The sequence below is a fragment of the Giraffa tippelskirchi genome, chromosome 10 (assembly GCF_054371585.1).
Source record: "Giraffa tippelskirchi isolate mGirTip1 chromosome 10, T2T-mGirTip1v1.2.pri, whole genome shotgun sequence".
NCBI classification, from domain to species: Eukaryota; Metazoa; Chordata; class Mammalia; order Artiodactyla; family Giraffidae; genus Giraffa; species Giraffa tippelskirchi.
This window is the reverse complement of record NC_137284.1, coordinates 78,394,727-78,417,505: the sequence shown is the minus strand read 5'-3', so window position 1 is coordinate 78,417,505 and position 22,779 is coordinate 78,394,727. Positions and strand designations below refer to the sequence as shown.

Sequence of the window (22,779 nt, the reverse complement as noted above, 5' to 3'; positions counted from 1 at the left end):
TTTCTGACCCAGCCTCACACCCTGGACAGCCCTTCCCGATGGCTCTGTCTAAAATAGCTTCCCTTTCTCCCTCTTCCCTTCACCATGCTTTACTTTTCTGCACAGTACTTAGTGCCACCTGACATTATTAAATGCCTGTTTATCCATCTGTTCATTATTTCTCCTTTCATAATAATGAGAGCTTAGTAAGGGCTTTGTCTTCCTCACCCCTTAGGAAATGGCTTGGCACACACTGATTCAATATTTGTTAATACATGTGGAATAGAGAAGTTAAGTCACTTGCCTAATGTTCAGAGCTAACAAATGGTAGATTTGTACTTTGAACTCCCAGACTGTCAGAGAAGACTCCTCTTTGAGAAGAAAAAAGACACAGATGGCAGAGAAGCTTAGGACAGGGGATGGGAATGAGACATATCTTTCTCTTTTCTGCCAGGAAATGCTCAGTGTAACTTTTTTTTTTTTTTTAATACATGCAGTAACCAAAGAGAATTGTACAAAAGGAAGAGTTAAGGTGCAGACATGTTCAGAGACTTCAAGTCAGGCAAATGCAGGTAAACTGCAACCAAAGTCCACTTCTCTTCCTGGAGTACGAGTTTTGCCAGATGGTTACATGCCTTAGCCTGGACACTTAATTTTCATGTGAAAGAAATTCATGCAACCTTGAACTATGTGACCTTAAAATAGCTCTGTAGAGGTCATTATGAACAAATTAATTCAGAGTTAGTTCATTTCTAATGGTAGGGAACAAACAATAACTTGGTATGTTTTGCACTTACTACCATTTCTTAAAACCTTGAGAAAATCACTGTGTCATCTATGGGTACTTTTTATTAGGAAAGAAGTTATCTATTCACACTAGAGACTGCAGAAGGAATGGAACTTCAACTTGCAATTCTAGAACAAACTTCACAGTAAGAATTAAGTTTTCACAGGGTGGAGAAAAACGAAAGGGAGGGAGAAAATCCCTCAGGACAAGGTTTCTCAAATTTGGCTGCTTTCAAGAACGTATTCTTGGGGGAGGGGACTGCAAGTTTTCTTTGATCACATTTTAAATTTTATGTTTTACTTTTGTTCATAGTCTAAAAAAATACACACTTGTTTGGGACTATCTGGACAACCATCTTTTATAACGGAGTGTTATCACAGGAACCATACCGCCAAACCAGAACTGCAGTCCGTCCACTAATTCTTGCTTTGCTTCTTTGCTTTACAAGCATGGATTCAATATAGAACTTTTCCTCTTCCAGCTCTTAGTATTGTTTCCTCTCGTCCCTTTCTCCTTCTGTACCAAAACTCCCAGGAAGCCTAGCTTGCTGTGTGTTGAACCCTTTTTAATTATATCAAATTTTTAAATGGTTTGTCTTTTTGACTAGGGGGAAGCAAGGGAAGTCAACAGAATAGATCCTCAAGTGATATGGACTCAATTTCTTGCTGGAATTTGCAAAGCCAATTTAAGAACTATCTTAGTTGTCAGAAGATTGTTTTTTAAATGTAGAAATTCAAGAAGACAGCCTTTAAGAATGCAAATTTTGAAGAACTTGGAATCTTTTTTTCATTTCAATTATAGTTGTAACCACAGAGCTCAGCTAGCAGGATATCACAGCGTGTTCAACATAAGGAAATCACAGTAATAAAAACAGCCTCTCTTCCTTGGGTATTGGGTGCTCTCTTTGCCCTGCACCATTTCCTGCATGTTATTGATTAGAGGAATAGCAATAAAGAGCTCTACAGGGGTGGAAAATTAAATCATGGTGACTAGCTAAGTAGTGGTGAATGGATTTGAGGAGAAGAAATATGATGATTCCTTACAATGTAGAAATGATGCTTCCAGAACTTTTCAGGATTATTTGCCTGTCTGTTGGGGGCGAAATAAGGCTTATGTGAGGATAACAAAAAAAATGGTGAAAATGCCTGAAATTCACAGAGTGATTAAAACAAAAATGAAGGCAAAACTGTTCACAGGGGAGAGGTACGGATGGAAGAGAGGCCTTTAACTTGAGATATCCCTCATGCCTGTGAGCTTCAGGGGCTTGGGCTCCCAGAGGGATGAGCTGGTTTCAGCACTTGGTGGGACTGACTTGCTGGTTCTGAAACCTCTGGGGATGTCTCCACACACTAGTATTTACAAATAAACACCTCTATTAGAACTACATTTTAATAGAGCCCACTACTGGAACAACAGACTGGTTCCAAATAGGAAAAGGAGTACATCAAGGCTGTATATTGTCACCCTGCTTATTTAACTTATATGCAGAGTACATCATGAGAAACGCTGGGCTGGAAGAAACACAAGCTGGAATCAAGATTGCTGGGAGAAATATCAATAACCTCAGATATGCGGATGACACCACCCTTATGGCAGAAAGTGAAGAAGAACTAAAGAGCCTCTTGATGAAGGTGAAGGAGGAGAGTGAAAAAGTTGGCTTAAAGCTCAACGTTCAGAAAACTAAGATCATGGCATCTGGTCCCATCACTCCATGGGAAATAGATGGGGAAACAGTGGAAACAGTGTCAGACTTTACTTTTTTGGGCTCCAGAATCACTGCTGATGGTGACTGCAGCCATGAAATTAAAAGACGCTTACTCCTTGGCAGGAAGGTTATGGCCAACCTAGATAGCATGTTTAAAAGCAGACATTACTTTGCCAACAAAAGTCCGTCTAGTCAAGGCTATGGTTTTTCCAGTGGTCATGTATGGATGTGAGAGTTGGACGGTGAAGAAAGCTGAGCGCTGAAGAATTGATGCTTTTGAACTGTGGTGTTGGAGAAGACTCTTGAGAGTCCCTTGGACTGCAAGGAGATCCAATCAATCCATCCTAAAAGAGATCAATCCTGGGTGTTCATTGGAAGGTCTGATGTTGAAGCTGAAGCTCCAATACTTTGGCCACCTCATGCGAAGGGTTGACTCATTGGAAAAGACCCTAATGCTGGGTAGGATTGGGGGCGGGAGGAGAAGGGGACGACAGAGGATGAGATGGTTGGATGGCATCACCGACTCGATGAACATGGGTTTGGGTAGACTCCAGGAGTTGGTGATGGACAGAGAGGCCTGGCGTGCTGCAATTCATGGGGTCGCAGAGAGTCGAACACGACTGAGCGACTGAACTGAACTGAACTACTGGAAAGGGTTACACATGAATGAAGATGAGAAAGAAAGAATGTTAGACCTTCTATTCAGTTTCACTTTTTCATCTTTTCACCACACCTAGAAGACTGTTGTTCACAATGGAAACAAATTATAATTCAAAAGAAATTACTTTATTAAATTCACACCTGCATACAATACACATTGTCATTCTAATCTCTATCTAAAATGAAATTTATAATGGAGTTTTTGATAACTCAAATATTTTCACTTAAAAGGGTAATTTCAAGATTCTAGTCAATGCTTTTTCTGACATCAATTAATATGTGTAGGATGATTCGTGAGAAAAGGAGTGTATATATACACAAACAGCATACATGGAATATTTTTGAGAATTTCAGCCAAACACAGATATAGTAGTTTTAATGACTGCTTTTTAAAGTCCAAAGTGTTTTTGCCAAAGTGCTCATATAATCCAATTTTAATGTACTGATAATTTAAACTTGGTTTACATAAAAGTTGATTTATAACTTGTAAGCTGTTCTATCTCTCTGAATTGGAAGCATACAACAATTTCATTCCCTGATTTCAGCCCTCAAATGAAAGAGATATTAAGGAAATTCATAGAATAATGAATTTCTATTATTAGCAGGGTAATGTGGGGAGATTTGGGGTGCTTCAGGAAAAACTTAACCACCTAAAAATCGCCAACCTCCTTTCATCTAATAGAGCTTGAAAATATATCATTAAAACCAAATTTTTAAAAACATTGTTACCCTCAGGAGCCATCTTATACAAAGTCACTTCTTTGGGATGTATAGGGCAGGCATCTGGTCCTGAGGCTCAGAGATGAGGATGTGTGTATTTACACCATCTTTTTCTTTGTGGTCTAGACCATTAACAACAACCCTGGGAAGGGGTGCTGTGAAGAGTAGTGAAACTGAGAAGGTTCTCCTGCTGTGAGGAGCCCCAGAATCAGGACCCTTAGCCTCAGAGGCAGTGGGAAGGCACAGAGGGAAGTCACTGCCGAGGAAAAGGGACCTGCAAGGAAACCAACGGAACTGCTGTACAGTTGAACTTAGGACCACTCATCCTGATTTCTGTAGGCTCTAAACTGTTGTGAGTAGTGTAGAAAGACTGGGGGAAGGTGGTAGGAGATTGTGGGTGGGGAGATTTGCTTAAGCCCTTCATGGATTTATGTTTAACATTCTATGAAAGAACACTAGGGTCTTCCAATACCTGCTTTACTGTAACCATGTTTGACGCAGGCAGGCAGGGAGTCTAAGCACTGGAGGCTAAAAATTGACTTCTCTAGTCAACTTGAAGAGCCAGATGGGGTTGGGAGGTTCTGTGCTTGTATCTCTAACTCCATAGACAAGGCTGATCCTGGGAATGAAATAAATTATTTCTGAAGCCCCTCAACCTTGGAGCCCTAGGACTACTTCTAGGGAGTGGTTATGTGGGTGGGGATGTGAACTGGTCTAACAGAATGTGGGGGTGTGGACAAAGGGGCAGAACTTCTCTGAGGGCTTAGCAACAGGGACTGTGGGCAGTCACAGTACAGACTCCCCAAGTCTTTACCACCTACTGCAGTTCTGAGGGTAAAGGAAAGGAGGTAGGTGACAGTTTGCTGGGGTCTTCTCCTCTTTCTCATCGCACACTGCAGTCTTCACATTCAACCTCCCCACACACTCCAAATTTTATCACTCTCATCCACACCATAATAGGTCCCTGTTTTCTGTTTTCTGGTGGAAGAATATTTCTCTCTGCTGTCAGTAATGATAATTTTAAGATACATTTCAGATAAGATAATAAAATAATAAGAGCCATGAAATGGTTACTGTCAACCACCCCTCTCTCCTTTACTGATAAAACATTCCTGGTGGGGATGTTGACATGCTGACAAATAGTTCTTCAAGGCTTCCTCTGAAATCTCCAGTAGCAAAGTACCTGGGTAATGGACTGGAACAAGAGAACAACTCCAGAATGCAGACACCTTTTGAGTGGAGAACAGACAATGGCTAAGATTTTGGAAGTACAAAAGCTAGTTGTCTTTGTTCTTTAGTATCCTCACCGCTGGACATAGTGTGTGCTCATTCAATTGAATGAGCCTTCTTAGGGCACTGAAATCTCTCCCTTTTAGGTTTGCCCAAATCTTCCATCTGACATCCTAACTCCTTACCCAGTGGACAGCCCAGATACAATTATTTTCAACTAAATTCTACTAGAAACATTCTGTATCTGTGACTATTCAAAAATATCATGACTCTTGTGATTTCAAATAAAGCCCACATACTGTTGAATACTTTGAGAACATTAAAAGAATGAGGTAAGCCAGACTTTATAAGTGGGCTGAACTTTGTGGAAAGCATATACCTCTTTGCAGGAAGAACCTCTTCAGAAATCATCAGCTTTTGTCCACTCACACAACTTTCCTCATTCCAATAGCTGGGAGAGAAGTGGTTTTGCTGTCATAATATCCAAAACACTGATTATTGTAGCTCTCCCTTTTAGCTTTAGATACTATGTGATCCAATTCTCCTATTTAACAGATAAAGAGACTGAGTTCTCTGGTCTACTTCTAGTCAGAAGTGGTAGAACCAAAGAACACATCTCCAAACTCTCAAACTAGTGACATTTCCTCCCACAAGATAACTGTTTCAGCAAAAGACAGAAGGGGTAAGGGGTTCTCCTCAGACCTATGAAAGCTATCCACTCAGTTATAGGGAATAGACATGCACTGAAGAGAATGAATAAGGTAGAACTATTTATTTATATTGGAGAAGGCAATGGCACCCCACTCCAGTGTTCTTGCCTGGAGAAGCCCAGGGACGGGGGAGCCTGGTGGGCTGCTGTCTGTGGGGTCGCACAGAGTCGGACACGACTGAAGCAACTTAGCAGCAGCAACATTTATTTATATATATACACACACAAACATGACAACATTCCAGGCACATGAATTCAAACAGCAGTTGCCAAACAGTACAGAGAGAATGAAGCCATTTATGTAAACCAAAATGAATAATGTACATTTTTCCATGGACCAAGTCTGAAGTTGCATTGCACCCTGATAGCAGTGCTTACCTCTGGAGAGGACTCTAGATCTAGGGGTAGTAGTCAAAGGAGAGTTTGTCCTTATGTGTATTGTTTGTATTTTTATGAGGAGAATCTACTTAGGGTTAATTATTTAAGAATTAGTTTAAAAGAGTAAAGCTACAATTTTTTTTTTTTTAATTGTCCTCTATGAGTTCACCACTGAACCTTTAAGGCTTCAGTTGCCAATGGGGCACTAAATCAAGTACATCATTCTATCAGCAGTGAGCAGTGAGGGGAAAATATTCTCCTTTGGAGAGTAAAGACCCATCTCACAATGATTTCCCAATTATCCTTTCCCCTTACTTAATAATAACAACAATAAGAAGAAACATCTTTTAAAAGAGAAAAGCTGCTTCCCCGGGGATGAGTAAATAATCCCTTTTCTCTTCCAATATTGACTTTGGATGTGTCAGTTTTGTTAAAGGTGTGGAAAGCGTGAAGTGGTAAATTTTGAAATGATTTTTCTAGTTTGTGTAGACAAAGGTAATTTTAAGGAAACTAGTCTTCTTATGCTAGATAAGGAACAGTTTTCTCTCCACCCTCCATTTCTCCCCAGACTTTGGGGATGGTTTTGTTACTTCTCTGTTGATGACCAAAGCATCTCAGTTCTTCATGAAAAGTCTGAGGTAGATCACAGGGACCTTTGTTGGAAATATACAAACATATACTTGTGTGTTTATATACATTAATAATACAGTATGTGTGGGTATGCTGTTTGATGAAGTGCTGTAAAATTCTTCTCCCATTCCCAAGTACCATCAAGTTTCTGCCAAGAGAGCTAAATTGGCTTTTCTGATTCCTGCCAAATCCTGTTTAGGGAAACCACCTGTGGTCTCAAAGTTGTGTTACTATTTCCATATACTTGTGAATATTTTCCGCTCAAAAAAGAACAGCTCCCCCTGATCCTTTCTCATCCATGTGGTGTCACACGCGTGTGCGTTAAAGTAAAGTGGTGACATGTCCTTTTTATTCTTTGCCCTACAACCTCGGGGCCTGGTCCTATTGCCGTTCTAACGCTTGTAAATGCAGGAAATAGGTTCATTTCTCGAGTGCCTGTTCTGTGCCTGACCCTGTGCCTGGGACCTGAGAGAGGGTGGTGAATGTAGTGGATGTGAGCCCTGCCCTCATGGAGCTTATGTTACCTCTGCTGCCAGCGAGATCACTCAGCTCTGCGGAGCTCCCCAGTTACCAGGGCAACAGCACTTTCAGATGGGTTAAGAAGTTCTAACGAATGTGCGGTATCATGCTCCGTTCTGCAAACAAAGCCATTTATTTTAGGCTGAAGCATTTGCAGCAAAATTTAAATAATTTATCTGGATTGTGTCAGATTGAACACTTTATGATATCTTTTTGGTTTTCTTCAGTAGCACATTTATTCAATAAAAGCTTTGTCATCTTAGACTTTTTTCAACTAACTCTTCAAGCTAGATGTATGAATTAAACAGGAAGATGGTCCCAAGAATCTATGCCTGTCTGAGAGAAGTGTTATATAGGTCATTACCAAAGTGAATCAGGACCTCAAGTATTTTTTCACTCAGTGCTCGAAGATCTTGGGACAGAAATAACAAAAAAAGAAGAGGCTTTGCTGGGCCACAGCTGCTACTAAACGTTACCTATACTGAACCAAAGAGCTGGAAACACCCCTGATCCCACCCACCTCCACCCAAGAAAAAGTACTGAGTCCTGAAATTCCCATTAAAAAAATGGAATCCTTTCGGTTAGTGTGGCATTGCTCTTGGGAAGAGGGCCTGTCAATCTAGGAGGGCCAGCCCTAAACTTGGGCTTGGCATTAACCTTTTGTAAGATTCATATGTGCAGGTCCCAGCCAGCACAGATGCTGAGGGAATGAGGCACCACAGGTGAGCATCACTGTTTGAAAGCCTGGAGGGAGAGAGAGAAAGGTGCTGGGCAGCCTCACCTGGAAAGGCCCGGAGGGCCACAGCTCCAAGAGAGCACTCTGAACACGGAGGCACAGCATCAGAGACAGGTTGCCGCTCAGCTCTATGGAAAGCCAGCTCTTGTTTGCCTCTGATTTTTTTTCTTAATTTATTTTTAATTGAAGGATAATTGCTTAGAATATTGTGTTGGTTTCTGCCACCCATCAACATGAATTAGCCATAGGTATACTTATGTCCGCATCCTCTTGAACTTCCCTCCCATCTCCCACCCCCCACCCCATTAAGTGATTTCTGATGTTTTAAACCACAAAATCAAACTTTCTTCTTTCAGAATCTTAACGATGGATTTCTTTGGTGGTCCAGTGGCTAGGACCCTTCGATTCCACTGCAGGGAGCAGGGGTTCCATTTCCTGTTGAGGGAACTAAGATCCCACATGCCATTCAGCAAGAACAAAAACAAACAGAATCTTAACAAATGTTCCTGCATGTGTCCTAAGTTTTTCTAAGACAGGGTGTTGGACATCTCCTGTCCTTGCCCAAGCTGAGGCAGGAGAGGTGAGGTGTAGCACCCTATAGGCTCAGAAGGGCCTTGTCAGAGCATATACAGCTGGGAGGTCCAGGGTGGGAGAACCTGCTGACCTCTCTTTCCGTAGCCCACAAGACACATTTGTACGTCTAGCACTTTCCACACAAAGTGGCCCATGATAGCAGTGCCTGGATGTGGTCCCTGTGCTGTTCACAGCACTGCTCTGTGATTCATCTTTCTGCACAGCCTCTGGGAGTCCAGCAGGGGATCCACAGCTTCCTGCTGTCCATGTTTGATAAGCAGAATGTCAAGGTTTTAGAAATGCCTTACTTTCACTCCGTCTAGAGTTAAAACAGTCATTAGCAGAAGCACATATTTGCTTCTTGGGGATATGTTTGTGAAAACATAACAAAGCCTTTATTTATGAGTTGCATTCATTATTTCAAGCTTAAGAAACATGGCCTTCTGAAAAAGTTGAAAAAATAACATGTTAAAGATGGAGAAATTATACCATTGTTCCTGGGTTGAATGGTGACACAGATAATTTAGTCAAAACATATCTCTATTTTTTGTGTGTGATAAGATTTTGAGTCTCTGATTATAGCTGGCTGAAGGTTTACCCCCAAATAATGGGGTTTGGGGCATTAATAATAAACCGATAGCTTTCAACACCAGTTGCTATGACTTTCTTCATGTGCAATAAAGCACTTCTAATGGATTACACAATTAACTTTCTGCAGTTGAAATGAATGAAATATTAATGGTTTTTGAGGAATCTGATTGGAATTAAGTTAAAACACATTGACTTCTTCCACTTTATGTTCATACTATAGTAGTTTAAATATATTTTTCATTATTTGAAATCTTTTTCTCTCAGCATATACTAATGGTGAGAGAATTAAATGACACTGAAAATTCTGGAAATCAAGAGAAACAAAACTTCAAGCACCAGGCAAATGAAGAGAGAGAGGAGTCGTTTAGGTAGGTCTCCAATTAGACATTATTCTAGTAAGCTCTACTTGAGATGGGGACACATTGCCCCTGTGGAGGCAATAACTGCCACATTGGCACCAGCAATGTGAATTGTCTAGTTCCTCTGAGCATAATGGTTTTAATTAAGTAAAATAGGAGGCTAAAAAAATAAGCAAAGATAATTAAGCAGCATTCGTCCCTTATGCAAGAATGTGCTACAAAAATCTCATTTGATTTCATTAATTTACATGGCACAAAACAATTAGCTTTGTTTACCCATCTCTCTCAGAGTGTCAGTGCATCTAAATTTTATCCTAATTATGTTTATAAAGAGTGCCGCTGCAAAGGGTGTTGACTATTTAAAATTCCCAATTAGCATTGTAATTACTACAACTGTGGGTAAAAAATGTCATCTCCTTGTTCATTTTGTCCCACTGCTACATGTAAATTGTGGAGTGCAATGTGGAGTGTCATTTGGGGAAAGGGGGTAAAGCTAGGTAGATCCCCAAACCTATGCAGCCTGCCTCATTGACAGTTTTACAACACACTCAGTGTCCAGAGTCCTTTGCCTCCCTGTCTGATTGAGAAGAGTGTTAGGACACCAGAAGCCCAAGCCCAAATAAGTTTCCAAATGAAAGATGTGTGCCCAAGGTTATTTGGTACAGTCTTAACTCCAAAACCTCATTCAAGTCTTGCCAAGATCTCCTGGGCTCAGAAACCATCATGGGCTGGAAAATGAATCTCTGTTGTTGCAGGAGGGGCTGGTGAATCTTCCTTATCGATTCAAAGAAGAAGAAAAAGTAAAACAAAACCCCAAGTCCCATTTGTACCATTCAAATGGAATTTTTCACCAACTATGGAAAGATATTTGGGATATAATAGAGGAAACTGAATATGGACTAATTCTCAGATACTATCAGAGAATTAGTAATATTTTTAGGAGAGTGAATGGCATTGTAGTCATGAAGGAAAATTTGGTTACTTTTAGAAGTAAATGCTGAAGGGATAAGTTATGATATTGACAACTAAATTTCAATATATACTGAAAAGACATATGCAGAGCAATAAAGCAAATATGGTAAATATAAGCAATAGTTAAATTTAATAATTTTATTTATTTTTGGCTGTGCTGGGTCTTTGTTGCTGTGCAGGCTTTTCTCTAGTTGTTGAAGCAAGCGGGGGTGCTATTCTCTAGTAGAGGTGCATAGGCTTCTCATTGCGGTGGCTTCTCCTGTTGTGGGACATGGGCTCTCAGTGAGCAGGCTTCAGTAGTTGTAACTTTCAGGCTCGAAAGTTGCGGCTCATGGATTTAGTTGGTCCATGGCATGTGGGATCTTCTCGGTCCAGAGATCAAATTTGTGTCTCCTGCATTGGCAGGCAGATTCTTTACCACTGAGCCACCAGGGGAGCCCCATCAATAAATTTATATATTACATATATCAATTCAGTTCAGTTCAGTCGCTCAGTTGCATCCAACTCTTCGTGACCCCAGGGACGGCAGCATGCCAAACTTCCCTGTCCATCACTAACTCCTGGAGCTTGCTCAAACTCATGTCCATCGAGTCGGTGATGCCATCCAACCATCTCATTCTCTGTCGTCCCCTTCTCCTCCTGCCTTCAATCTTTCCCAGCATCAGGGTCTTTTCCAATGAGTCAGTTCTTCGCATCAGATAGCCAACGCATTGGAGTTTCAGCTTCAGCATCAGCCCTTCCAATGAATATTCAGGACTGATTTCCTTTAGGATTGACTGGTTTGATCTCTTTGCAGTCCAAGAGACTCTCAATAGTCTTCTCCAACACCACAGTTCCAAACCATCAATTCTTCAGCACTCAGCTTTCTTTATAGTCCAACTCTCACATCCATATAAGACTACTGGAAAAGCCATAGCTTTGACTTGACAGATCTTTGTCATATGGGTAGTCATGGAACCAGTCATTAAGTGTCTGTGTATCAGTTGGAAATGTTTCTGGCTGCTAGCAAAAGAAAGCTCAACCAACAATGGCTGAATCTCAAAGAACCTTCATTACTTACTAAACAAGAAGTGTACAAGTTATCCATTCGGGGTTGGTCCAGCAAGTTAGTCATGCCCTCAAGGTCCTGGCTGGTCTGCCCCTCTGCCTTGTCACCCTCAGCCCATCAGCTTCTGACAGTATCAGTTCATCATTGCAAGGCTGCTGCTGCAGCTGTAGGCATCATGGCCACATTCAAAACCAAGGGGATGTGTAAGGAATAACAAAAGCCAGTTTTCCTTCTTTGCATGCTTCTTTTATCAGGAAGCAAAATCTTGGGGTTGGTAGGAAAAGGACAAATTTGGAATTTGAGATTAACAAAAACTGACTACTATATGGTACTCAGACAGTAAAGAATCTGCGTACAATGCAAGAGACCCAGGTTCAGTCCTTGGGTTGGAAAGATACCCTGGAGAAAGGAACGGCAGCCCACTCCAGTATTCTTGCCTGGGAAATCCCATGGACAGAGGAGCCTAGTGGGATGCAGTCCATTGTTGTTGTTGTTGTTCAGTCGCTAAGTCGTGTCTGACTCTTTGTGACCCCATGGACTGCAGCACGACAGGCTTCTCTGTCCTTCACTATCTCCCTGAGTTTGCTCAAACTCATGTCCACTTGCTTAAACTCAGTGATGCCATCCAACCATCTCATCCTTTGTCACCCCCTTCTCCTCCTGCCTTCAATCTTTCCCAGCATCAGTGTCTTTTCCAGTGAGTCAGCTCTTCGCATCAGGTGACCAGAGTATTGGAGCTTCAGCTTTAGCATCAGTCCTTCCAATGGATATACAGGACTGATTTCCTTTAGGATTGACTGGTTTGATCTCCTTGCAGTCCAAGAGACTCTGAAGAGTCTTTTCAAGTACCACAGTTTGAAAGCATCAATTCTTCAGCACTCAGCCTTCTTTATGATCCAACTCACATCCATACATGACTAATGGAAAAACCATAGCTCTGACTAGACAGACCTTTGTTGGCAAAGTGATGTCTCTGCTTTTTAATACACTGTCTAGGTTTGTCATAGCTGTCCTTCCAAGGAGCAAGTGTCTTTTAATTTCGTGGCTGCAGTCACTGTTCGGATTGATTTTGGAGCCCAAGGAAATGAAATCTAACACTGTTTCCACCTTTTCCCCATCTATTTGCCATGAAGTAATAAGACTGAATGCCATGATATTAGTTTTTTGAATGTTGAGTTTTAAGCCAGCTTTTTCACTCTCCTCTTTCACTTTCATCAAGAGGCTCTTTAGTTCCTCTTCACTTTCTTTAATTAAAGTGGTATCATCTGCATATCTGAGGTTGTTGATATTTCCTCTGGCAATCTTGATTCCAGCTTGTGCTTCATCCAGCCCAGCATTTCTCATGATGTTCTCAGCATATAAGCTAAATAATAGGGTGACAATAGACAGTCTTGACATACTCCTTTCTTAATTTTGAACCAGTCTATTTTTCCATGTCCAGTTCTAACTGTCACTTCTTGTCCTGCTTACAGGTTTCTCAGGAGGCAGGTAATGTGGTCTGGTATTCCCATCTCATTAAGAATATTCCACAGTTTGTTGTGATCCACACAGTCAAGGGCTTTAGTCAAAGGCTACAGTCCATGGGGTTGCAAAGAGTCAGACACGACTGAGAGTCTAACACTTTCACTTTTCATATGTAAAATAGATAAACAACAAAGACCTAGTGTATAGCACAGGGAACTATATTGAATATCTTATCATAAGCTATAATGGAAAAGAATATAAAATATATACATATGCTTATATATTTATATATGGAGAGAGCTAAGTCACTTTGATGTATACCTGAAACACTGTAAATCAACTGGGCTTCAATTAAAAAATAAAAATTAAAAAAACAGAATGAGATGTCACCTCACACCTGTTCACACATGTATAATTTAAAAAATAATAATGGATGTTGGCAAATAAAGAAAAAGCAAAAGCTTTGCCAGAAGAGTCCAGATTTCTGTTTGCACTTGAGCGGCTAGAACAGACAGAGGCCAATCCTAGCTGCAGGGAGTCTAGGACGTGCCATCACAATAAGTGACTACATCAGTTATGATTCATCCCCTGGGGCTAGGGATGCACTGTCTCCCAGAACAAGATTGATGTTCTGTTAACAAGAAAAAGGGAAAACGCCAGCTACTTTCCATTTGCTAAACAGATGCCCCTTTTCTCTAGAGAGGATATGGTTCTGTTTTTACTGGGTGACAAAAATGATTTTAAGTGAAAGTAGAGCTAAAACTCATTCTTCACTGTATCCTGTTGCTGTTTAACAAGAAGGTAAATGGTGCCCAAAAGAGACTTCAGGTTTCTTGTCTGTCTATATGGTGAAACAGAAACTCTAACCATCCTTAAACTAGGTTTTGTTTCCCTTTCAAATTTGGTAATACATTTCAATATGCAGTTTACTTTTAGAGATTGTTCTCACTGTGATGGACATTATGAAGCAGAATAGAATATATGCTACCATTCGATGTATTTTTAGCCACAGTTGATCAAGTGACCTCTGTTTGCAAGGCTCTGTAACACGTGATTACATGTTCTCTTATTTGTGTAAGAAGGATCTGCCTGCCTATTACAAAAAGCCCCAGCTCAGTGTGGGTTATCAGACTTAATAAAGAAAATGATTTCAGAGCTTTCAGCAGTTGTTCTAATTTCTACTTTCTCCTAACCAATATAAGATAATCTTGACATCTGGGCTGTTTAAATGGAAGTCCATTTGTTGATCATGGCAAGTGATAGTCATTACTAGAGTTCCTCCTGTCCCCTTCCCTAGCCCTTGGCCCCAAAGTAGGCTTTCTTTTAGAAAGAATGATGCATGCTCATTACGGATGGATTGAAATGAATTCCCAGACTAACAATAGCCACCTAACCATCACTGCGAGTCATAGTCATGTGCCCTTGGAGGCAGGCCTAGAATTGAATGGCCTGAGCCAGAAAGTCTATAAGTGTCTAAAAGTCCCTCACCACCATAATCACACATTTGTCTGATGACTTAGCATTTGGTGTTGATGGCTGGTATTGTGTTGAAGTATATCAATGCTGGCTGTCTCCTGTTTCTTGGTAACCTCTGGGATGTGGCTGACTGTCATACTGACTGCTACACAGAGGCTCTGCAGCAGGGCTGGCTTGGAGCAGGCCCAAGAGCCCCTCTTCTCTGTGTCAAGCTGCAACATCCCCAGGCTCCCTGATTCAAGTATCTTACTGGGGGTGCACTGTAGTCTATGGCTTGCCTGTCTCCTCGCGTGACCCCTGGGAGATGTCCCATTGCTGATAGAAGCCTTGTGACTATTTTACCTCCAAACTTACATTTAACCCTTACGATAAATATTTTGAGTGATTCTTCCCATTTTTCCTGTTGTTGTTGCTTTTTGTGTTTTGTCCACACCACATAGCTTAGGGGATCTTTGTTCCCTGTGCTTTCTCAGTCACTCAGTCATACCTGACTCTTTGTGACCACATGGACTGTAGCCTGCCAGGCTTCTCTGTCCATGGGACTTTTCAGATAAGAATACTGGAGTGGGTTGCCATTTCTTTCTCCAGGGGATCTTCCTGACCCAAGCATCAAACCCATGTCTACTGCATTGGTGGGTGGATTCTTAAACACTGAACCATTTGGGAAGCCCCTTAGTTCCCAGAACAAGGATCAAACATGTGCCTGGAAATAGAAGCCTGGAGTCTTAATGACTGGATCACCAAGGGAGTCCCTCTCCAGTGTTCTATATGAAACATCTCTTTGTGATTTTAACTTTACTATAGTAAGGACACATCATTTAAAAAAAAAAAAAAAGATCAGTGTCTTGGGAAATGTGAGACAGAGAGATGTAGTGAGGAGTCAACTTTGCTGGTGCCCATAGAAACAGGAGGAAAAGTTGGAGCCACAGGTGTGCGCAGGTGGGAAGTTGTGGTGAGGGGAACCAAAGGAAGTCCTCTTCCACTGCTTTTATATCTTTAGTGACTTAGTAAACAAAGCTATTAGCTCAGAGTGAGGTTAGGAAATGTTGCAAGGGAGAAGAGAAATCAGAAGAGTTGGAAAGTAAATGAACAAGAAAAACACAGTATGAGGGTAGGGCACCCTAAGGCCCCAAGGACAATTAGTGATATGCATTTGAAGTGAGATCAGCCAGTGGCAGGTAACATACCCCTGGGCAGACCCTATCCCCTGGCTGGGCCAGATGGAAGACCCAGGGAATTCCTCACGTGAGAGGTCAGCTCCCAGCAAGTTCATGCTAGTAGCCGGGAGCCGGTGGGATCAGCCTGGAGCAGACTGTGCTACTGGCCAAAGACCTTGCTCTTCAATGCTATAACCATCACTGGATGATTTGTCCAGGGCTGGGCTGTGATGTGGGCCGTAGAGTGGATGCCCCTGGGGGAAGGGCACAGGGCTGGTGATCTCTACAGGTGTGAAGGACTCAAGGCCCTAGTCTTCCAGCATGGAGGTGGGTGGCTGGGTGGTGCTCTGTGTCAGGAGAAGGTATATCCAAATTTGATGTCCTTCCTCAGTGCTTTGTGCTGCCCTTTGGGTCCCAGAAAACCTCTAAGTGACCTGCCATAGTTTCTCCATGCCTAGTTTGTGGGGTTGACTGCATGACACCCAACCCCATCCAAGAAACTCATCACACCAGGTTATAAATCCTTGTGTATTGTTTGTTATCCCTGGAAAACAGAAGAGCAAGAACCCTGTTTTTCTTTTTTTTTTTTAACCAGTTTATCCCCAGTACCTGGTAAAATTCCTGAAAGATAGTAGATGCTCATTAATTTTGAATGCATGAGTATATAAAAGAGGGCTGGCAGGAAAGAGGGATGGAAGGGAGGGAGGGTGGGAAGAAAGAGAGAGAAGGATAGAGGCAGGGAGGAAGGAAGGAATCCCTGCTACTCTATTAGGGCTATTCTGAATGAGGTTTGCAAAGACGGATCTGAATTCGCAGTACCCTCTATAGAAGACACAGCAGTGCAGGTAAGTAGTGGAAGGTGGTGGGAACCGATGTAAAGGGCTTTCAATGGGGCTCTTTAAAATGTGGAAGACACACTGGAGGTCGCATGGGGGGAAGCCAGGAAGACTGGGGCATCAGTGGCTGGCACATATGGGATCAGGTGCTATTTTGATGAGGATGTCAGGAAGGTGAGAATAAGGGATGATGGTCAAGATGGGCAGGAAGGAAGCAAGAGAGGGTTCTTGGATGAAGAGCTGAAACAGACCCACATCTCAGTGGGTGTAGTGGATGTGATGGATATGCTATGAGGCCCCTGTAGCTGGGAATCCACATAGAAGCCCAGTGGCTTCAATTATCCACCTCTCTTTGCTGTTCTTTCTGAAAAAAAAGGAATCTCCACTGGACTTGCTTCATCCTTCCCACTACTTACTCCCATTTCAGTACTTTACACCCCAACCTCTAGATTTTCTTGTTGCAGTTTGCTATCAGACTGGTTCCAAATAGGAAAAGGAGTACGTCAAGGCTGTATATTGTCACCCTGCTTATTTAACTTATATGCAGAGTACATCATGAGAAACGCTGGGCTGGAAGAAACACAAACTGGAATCAAGATTGCTGGGAGAAATATCAATAACCTCAGATACGCGGATGACACCACCCTTATGGCAGAAAGTGAAGAAGAACTAAAGAGCCTCTTGATGAAAGTGAAAGAGGAGAGTGAAAAAGCTGGCTTAAAGCTCAACGTTCAGAAAACTAAGATCATGGCATCTGGTCCCATCACTTCATGGGAAATAGATGGGGAAACAGTGGAAACAGTGTCAGACTTTATTTTTTTGGGCTCCAGAATCACTGCTGATGGTGACTGCAGCCATGAAATTAAAAGACGCTTACTCCGCGGAAGGAAGGTTATGGCCAACCTAGATAGCATATTGAAAAGCAGAGACATTAGTTTGCCAACAAAAGTCTGTCTAGTCAAGGCTATGGTTTCTCCAGTGGTCATGTATGGATGTGAGAGTTGGACGGTGAAGAAAGCTGAGCGCTGAAGAATTGATGCTTTTGAACTGTGGTGTTGGAGAAGACTCTTGAGAGTCCCCTGGACTACAAGGAGATCCAATCAATCCATCCTAAAAGAGATCAATCCTGGGTGTTCATTGGAAGGACTGATGTTGAAGCTGAAACTCCGATACTTTGGCCACCTCATGCGAAGAGTTGACTCATTGGAAAAGACCCTAATGCTGGGTAGGATTGGGGGCAGGAGAAGTAGGGGACGACAGAGGATGAGATGGTTGGATGGCATCACCGACTCAATGGACATGGGTTTGGGTAGACTCTGGGAGTTGGTGATGGACAGAGAGGCCTGGCGTGCTGCAATTCATGAGGTCGCAAAGAGTTGGACACGACTGAGCGACTGAACTGAGCTGATCTCTTTTCTCAAGACCTTCAAACCCATGGTTTTCCTGACCATGGTTGACCAAGCTAGATCCACCCTCAAACCATAGCATGTATATTCTGAAGTTGTCAACTACACTGTTTTTAACATAACCTTCATGTAGAACACATACACACACACTCATAAACACATACACACACATATATAATACATATATAAAATATAAGACATATAAATATATGGGCTTCTCTGGTGGCTCAGCAGTAAAGAATTCACCTGCAATGCAGGAGACATAGGTTCAATCCCTGGGTCAGGAAAATCCTCTGGAGAAGGAAATGGTAACCCACACCAGAATTCTTGCCTGGGAAATCCCATGGACAGAGGACCCTGGTGAGCTACAGTCCATGGGGTCACAAAGAGTTGGACACAACTTAGCAACTAAACAACAAACAATAATAAGTACATATTCTTAGTATGTATTTATTTTTTGCTTGTTCTATCAATTACCAAAAGGGAGAGGTAAGTTAAAATCTCCCACAATGATTGTCTGTTTCTTCTTTTAATTCTGCACATTGTTCAAGTCATGTATTTTGATCTCTTGTTATTGGGTATATACAAAATTAGAATTTTTATATCTTCCTGATGAATTGAGCCTTTATCATTATGAAATGATTCTCTTTATTTCAAGTAATGCTTTTTTTGCCTTGAAGTATACTTTGTCTGATATCAATTTAGTGACATGGATTCTTTCAGTTAGTGTTTGCATGGTATGTTATTATATGTCCTTTTCTTCACATTTCTTATTCTTTTGTTTTAATGTATCTCCTGTAAGAAGCATTTAGTTGTATTACAAAATCCAATTTGTCACTCTTTATCCTTTAATTTGAACATTTAGATTATTTATACTTATTGGTAATGCATGATATAGTTAAGCTAAACCTACCATGTTATTTTGTGTTTTCCTTTTGATCCATTATATTTCTTTTTCTCCTTTTTCATTTTCATTCCTACCATGTTTCCCTCTATTTGTCTTTCCGTGTTTTATTGTGAGTTTTTCTTCAGACATATCTATAGTTAATTAATTGCTCTTTAGTAGTAATCTGCTATAGGACTTAACAATTGAATTTGTACTTTCTGTTGCAATATTTTTCAGTTCTAGAATTTCTATTTAGTTCTTTTTTAAACTGCCTATATCACTTTTTATAGTTTCCAATTCCTTGCTCAGATTGTCAGACTTGGCATTTATTAAATATAGTAATTATTGTTTTGCAGTCTGTATCTGATAATTTAAATATCTGAAATCTATTGGCATGAGCCATTTGGAAACAGTTTAAATTTGAGGTTTGAATCTCAAGCCTCAAGTTCAAGACTTGAGGTTTTTGAGACCATCAGCTAGAGTAAAGCTGGACTACAAGTTCAGGCAATGGTTAGTTTACTCTAATTTCTCCTGAGGATATAGCTTAGCTTAAAGTAGGAACTACTTTATCTTTGTCTTTGGTGAGCATAGACTTCCATTATCTGACTTTCTAAGGCACTAAAACTGCAGTTCTGTTTCACAGCTGTTTCTTCTGAATCAGCAGATATCTCAGGGTCCCCTGGGCTTAATTCTTAGAATTCTCATGTTCTTCAAGTATTCAACTGATATTTTCTCCTGGGCTTCTTGGCTCTTTGGTGTTTTAAGATTTTAAAATATATTCTGTCCTGCTTTGGGGGCTTACCAGTTGGCACTAGTGGTAAAGAACCCACCTGCCAATACAGGAGACGTAAGAGATATGGGTTCAATCCCTGGGTTGGGAAGATCTCCTGGAGAAGGGTATGACAACCGATTCCAGTATTCTTGGCTGGAGAACCTCATGGACAGAGAAGCCTGGTGGGCTACAATCCATAGAGTCCCAAAGAGTCAGACACGACTGAAGCTACTTAGAATGCACTTAGCACATCCAGCTTTTTAAAGTGTAACTGTATTGCATTAAAAATGTTATATCTGTGCTGCATAAAAATGTAATTTTGGACACTCAGGTTTTAACTCCTGCATAATATTAATACATGTCCTTTGGGATAAATGCATCTTTCTGGATTTTAACTTTGTTTCATCTTTTAGATCAATGATTAAAACATGTTTTGCTTATACTGCCTTGCAGGGAGACCAAATATGGCACTTTGCCATATCTGTGTTCCTGGTAGAGTTATATGGATACCATCTGCTGCTAATAGCAGTGTTTGGCTTAGTGGTGGCTGGATCTATATTAATATTTGGGGTTTTAATGATTGGATTGACAGGAAACCAAGGATAAAAGGGTAGTACATAAATAATTGTATGGTGAATTATGACCTCACTTGAGTTTTTTGTTTAGTGAAATAAAATACAGATACGAACTTAACAGCAATAGGGCATAACTTATAAAAACTAGAAAAAGAGTTATCCAGCTTCCTGTCATTCCCTAGTACTATATTTAGAATATTTTATTATGGTTTTTAGATTTTTATCCACCACAGATTTTTAATATTAAATTCCTGAAAATATATATATATTTTTGATACTCTGGTATTACCTGTGTATAGTAGAGTCATGTTATTTTTATTAAAGACAATTTCTATGTGTAAAAGATATCTTTTGTATCAAGTAATCTGTCTGAACTGGTAACTAATATCTGGAGACTTATTTGTTCAAAATGCCAATCTATTTTTAGCTTTTGCCTCTAGTATCTCTTTAACCTTCTTTTACGAAAGAAGAATATAGGATTTCCTAAAATTTTCCAATTTTTGTGATTACCAGTCAGCCTGATTGTTTTCATTCCACCTAGGAGGCTTCACAAAGCAGTCTCTGAAGCCATTGCACTGAACAGGTTAACTTATTTAAAATTTGGACTGTTGGTTCTTAGGCCATATTGATAACTTGAGTCATGAATTAAATCCAGAAGAGTGTGATATATCAGTAAATTTTAAGTAAATTTAAGAAAAATTAAGCTTTGATTTATCGAACATCCTGCTTTTCATGTCATCTTTCTCTCAAAGCATGTTTTCATTTATTCGGAAAGCCCACTTTTTTCTTTTCTTTCCTTCTTTTGGTCGTAAAGGCTTTGCCTTGAGTGAGCACATGAGCCTGCTCCTTGCCTCCTACTCAGCCTGTGATAGCCGATGGAAACAAGAACCCTAGTTGGTGTGGGGATTTGGTCAAATGCAGTTATTCTGCATTAAACAGTGATATATTTGTAACCTGTCTCTTAAAACCAAGAGGAAATATCATTTCTCTCTGAAGTTGCTCACACCTTGCTCTTCACTCAGAATGCCTCTGTCCCCACCTGCTATGTCGTCCTGATGTTGGTATTCTCCTACAGAAGGGAGATGGAGCAAGCGTGGCATGGCTGGTTCACCACAAGTGTGTCACCGTCTCCCCCTGGTGCCCTGAGGGTGAAAGTCACAGACGATACTGCATGCCCTCTGGTGAGTCATGGCTGGATGCCCTGCTTACTGACGTGGGATCTAGCTCACCTTTAACCAGTGTTCTCCTCACCCCTAATTTGTGAATCAGAGTCTACATATCCCAGGGATGAAGGCAATAGAACAGCAGAGTCTGTCTGCAGGGTACAAAGTAGCACTGGATCTGGTGCCACTGGGGTGGAAGAAGAAAATGCTTAGAATAAACGCAACATTTGGCTTCAATCCTGCCTTGAACCTCTTTCTCTCAAAAGTCTTCGGGTTCATTTAGATGTTCTCCAAGCTATCAGATAAATAACTGTGTATATTACAATGAGCTGAGACAGTTCATTCTTGGGTTCCAAATTCCCTTTCCCCTCCTTCTGTAGGTGGTCTACTTTGCAGCTGTGGCCACCCTGGCAGCCTTGATGAACCTAGCCAGCACAGTACTGACCACCATTTAGAGGGCTGCATTGTGAGCCTCACAGGTGATAGCAGAGGCCAGCTGGCTGGTGAGTTGTGCCACCTCAAGACATAATGGGTCACCACGGGTTCTCTAATCTGCTGAGTTGTCCTGGCTTAGTGAACACAACTGATGAGACAGTTGGGTCTTCGAGAGAGGCAGTAGAGTAGCCTTTAAGAAGAAGTGTTTTGGGACTTCCCTGGTGGTCCAGTGGTTAAGATTCCACCTTGCAATGCAGGGAATGCGGGTTCAATGCCTGGTTGGGGAACTAAGATCCCACATGCCAAGGAGCTACTAAGCCTATGTGCTGAACCAACATGCTGCAACTAAGACTTGACACAGTCAAATAAACAAATAAATATTAAAATAAAAAAGAGAGAGAGACAGAAGGTGTTTGAAGTCAAAGAAACTGGATTTGAATGCAGCTAAGACCAGTTGTGGCTCTTTACCAGCTGCAAATTACTTAATTTCTCTGGACTTTATTTTCCTCATCTGTAGAATGGGAGAAATTACGACAATTCCCCCCCTCTCACCCCACCTTGCCACCAGTTCAGTTTCGGGAAGGCTTCTGTGAGATACAGTATTTGTAAAGCATTTAACACTATATCTGTACATAGAAAGCACATAAGAAATGGATCAGACCATTATTATCATAAGGATATATAGGCTGTACTTTTGGGAGACAAACACCTCTGAATATATTATTACAGAAGTCCTTTGATCATTTTAGACTTGGAAAAATAAGTGAATTGAAAGATTTCTCTTTTTAAATTTCCTTAAAATTTCTTTATCAATAAAAAAGCATCTTGAAGCAGTGGAAAGATTTCTTAATTCCGGTCAGTGATATGCTTCTGCTTTATTTAGAAAATTCATCCCCAAATGTGACTGTTGATTATTACCTAATCACTGAGAGGGAGAGATAGAATTTTTTTTTCGATAATAGAGCTAAGTTGAAGAATCTGGCATCTTCTTTATTTTTACTTCCATTTATAAA

The 22,779-nt window shown here is 41.0% G+C and overlaps 1 protein-coding gene and 1 long non-coding RNA gene across 6 annotated transcripts in view; both read left to right on the top strand.

Moving 5' to 3' along the window:
- Positions 1-1,655, top strand: part of HYCC1 (hyccin PI4KA lipid kinase complex subunit 1) — a 112,374-nt gene extending 110,719 nt beyond the window's left edge. For all 5 annotated transcript variants that reach the window (XR_014067428.1, XR_014067430.1, XR_014067434.1 and 2 more), the window contains one exon: positions 1,374-1,655. The gene's annotated coding sequence lies outside the window, so the exon portion shown is untranslated. The remainder of the gene's footprint in view (positions 1-1,373) is intronic.
- A 2,982-nt stretch (positions 1,656-4,637) lies between these two features.
- On the top strand, positions 4,638-21,834 carry LOC145524359 (uncharacterized). The gene is made up of 4 exons (XR_014067436.1): positions 4,638-4,699; positions 9,482-9,585; positions 21,244-21,349; positions 21,712-21,834. It is a non-coding gene; the product is annotated as an uncharacterized LOC145524359 (long non-coding RNA).
- The last annotated feature ends 945 nt before the right edge of the window (positions 21,835-22,779 follow it).